The sequence below is a fragment of the Oryzias melastigma genome, linkage group LG17 (genome assembly GCF_002922805.2).
Source record: "Oryzias melastigma strain HK-1 linkage group LG17, ASM292280v2, whole genome shotgun sequence".
Taxonomy (NCBI): Eukaryota; Metazoa; Chordata; class Actinopteri; order Beloniformes; family Adrianichthyidae; genus Oryzias; species Oryzias melastigma.
In genome coordinates, this window is record NC_050528.1 from 838858 (window position 1) to 841746 (window position 2889).

Here is a 2889-nt window from a genome sequence, read left to right on the forward strand (position 1 = left end):
CGGTGTCAAAGGAACATATCTGACAATCACCAACAACCCCCCCACGAGAGCACCGTGGCCTGGTCTGACTCAGGGACCGCTCCCTGCCGGCCCCCCCTCACCGTAAGGTGAGAACTCATGAGCCCCCACGTCACCGTGACCATGGAAACGGTGGCTGGGGAGGCTGGGGCGTCCATGTAGGGGCAGAGAGGGGGAGGACGTCCAGGCAGACCCAGACCCCCCCACTTTGAAAATGTGTTGGACAGAAGTGAGTGTTAGAGAGGAAGATGAGGGAGATGAAGGAGATGAACTGCAGAGAAATGTTTAGATCTGAGAGGTCCGAATGTCTCCGAGGACAAACAACAATAACAACAATAATGTGATGCTGGTACGAGTCCTTCAGCTGACCGTAGTCGCTGAAGCTTTCAGCTGAAAATGCTAAAACTATTTGCAAAATGTTCAATTTCATAAGAGACTAAAAATGTTGTTCAAGAACTATGAGAGAGGAATGAAGTTGACCTAAATGTCTGAAAAATTTGTAGTTAAATTGTTAAAAAGTCCCTAATACATGCCAATTTTACAAAAATATGTAGCGTGTGACTAAATATGAGCTAAAGTGAAATTTAGTTTAAAACAGCTCTGTGGATGCCAAATTAGCCAAAACACGTTACTTAAATGCTAGCTAAGCTCAAAAATAGCCTAAAATTCCTCAGTAAACTAAATTACTCAAAAATGTTAGCATGTTGCTAAAATATCAGCTAAAGTTCATTTTTTAAATGACTCTAAAGAGGAAAACAGCCCATGAATATATTTAAAGGTTTGTTTTTATTCTGCTTAAAATGTTGAAATTTGAAGACTTTCTGCTTCATTTCGTGTGGGACATATTAATATTTCAAAAACTATAAAGTTTATGAATACCAAAAGTACAAGCAGTAGCGTCCTGAACGAGATGAAGGTTTTGATACCGAGATCGATGTGATCGAGTTTTTACGTGCTGAAAGGAGAATCTCTGCAGTGGAACTCTTATAAACAATCACATAATAATATTATTAATAGACTTAAACTGTTCTGTTTGACTTGTTCTCTACCTAAAGTTGATTAATGGAGACGGAATATAAACTAAATGTTATGTGAGCAGATCTTCTTACATCACATGAGAAGCTGTTCTGATGTGTGAAACATAAAACCGTTTCTGTTTCAGGACGTTTAAAAGCATCAAAATATTCAAATAAAAGTTTGTTTATTGGAGGGAAATTCACACATGAGATCAGATCAACCTGAGACTCCAGATCACATTTTAAAACTTCACACTTAAATAATTCATTTATGTTTGGATTTTTGTCCTAAATGATCAAACGACAGTAAAAGGTTTGATCTACTGTCAGACTGGTTTATCATCAGTTACATTATCTTATTGAGTTTACGTGTATAAATACAGAAAAGTGGATTCTACACTTAGAAACATTTGTGTTTTTATTCACCAGTAAAAGAAGAAATAAAATGTAGGAAAATAAAAGTCATAATAATAGAAAATCTGATGTTTCTTGTATTTTAATGACAGTAAATCTGCTGCAGGACCTGAAGACAGACAGGAAGTCTTTTATTTTGAAAGGAGCTTGAATGTCAAAAGTGAAAAAAATCAAATTTGTTTAATGGAAAAACTCAATGGTAGAGAACATTTCAAAGCCATATTTTAGAAATGAACGTCTTAATGACCACAAAAACATAAATAAAGAGTATTTTTGTAACTTTGAGGTGAAACTGTTTGAGTTTCGGTCCATAAGAACCAGAACCAATCGGTTCTTTTAGCGGTAAAGGTTGAGGACTCCTGCATTAGATTCTATTATCACTGAAAGCAGAACAACACGCCGTGAATCTCTCTAACGTCGTTTATGTTTCATCTCCAAGCAGATTTTAAACATGATAAATGATCATAATGTTTCCTTCATACGTTTCTCTTCAGCGACTAAAGCGACTAAAGCGACTAAAGTGACTAAAGCGACTAAAGTGACTAAAGTGACTAAAGCGACTAAAGTGACTAAAGCGACTAAAGTGACTAAAGTGACTAAAGTGACTAAAGCGACTAAAGTGACTAAAGTGACTAAAGTGACTAAAGTGACTAAAGCGACTAAAGTGACTAAAGCGACTAAAGCTGAACTCTAGGCTCCGCGCGGTCCAAACCTCTGACCGGATCACGTTGGGAAAGCGCCATCGCTTATCTGTCACGTGTGAAACACCGGAATGTGAAGATGGCGGCTGAAAGGCGAGCAGCTGATGTTTGCAAAAGTTAGTGGTGTGAGTGAAGCAGCAGACGCCCCCCACCCCCACCCCCCAGCCCTGCACCTACAGCACATTTCCAGCCGGTTTCATCTCATTTCACTCCGAAGTGAATCGGAGGGATTCAGCGTCCGGTCGTTCGAACAGCCTCACCTTCTGCCCCATGAGGACAGACCCTCTGGGTCTAGAGTGGCAGTGTGGGGCCAGCAGCTGTACTCCATGAGGGGGACCTTTCTTTTTGAGACCATCATCACAAGAAGCAAAGCTGAGAGCGGCGTGGAGACCTGAGGTTGATGGAACGAGGAATGAGCGTTAGTCTCCTCTGCTGGTGTGCCACTACAACATTCATGGTTTATTCCACAGAGCTGATCCTCATGTCATCCTGCAGTCACTGTTGCTTCAGCATTTGTTGTGATTTGTTCACTTTCAGTTCAGACACACAGAAAGACTCAATTCGACATAATACTCACTGGCTACACTGTCTGGTTACTGTCCTGCTGGGGGGTCTTGAGCCAAACCAATGCTGAGGATCTGAGGCTCTTAAATAAATCGGGAGCTCAGAGAAACCCGAGTGGGGCGGTGCCGGACCTCAGATGAGAGCCGGGCTATTCCTGGCCCACATTTCCTTGTGTG

At 41.0% G+C, this 2889-nt stretch overlaps 1 long non-coding RNA gene across 1 annotated transcript in view; it reads right to left on the minus strand.

Moving 5' to 3' along the window:
* Positions 1 to 2849, minus strand: part of LOC118599902 — a 14182-nt gene extending 11333 nt beyond the window's left edge. The window contains exons 1-2 of the long non-coding RNA XR_004949443.1: positions 2727 to 2849; positions 2410 to 2540 (exon numbers count right to left, since the gene is read on the minus strand). This is a non-coding gene — a long non-coding RNA (uncharacterized LOC118599902). The remainder of the gene's footprint in view (positions 1 to 2409; positions 2541 to 2726) is intronic.
* Between the last annotated feature and the right edge of the window lie 40 nt (positions 2850 to 2889).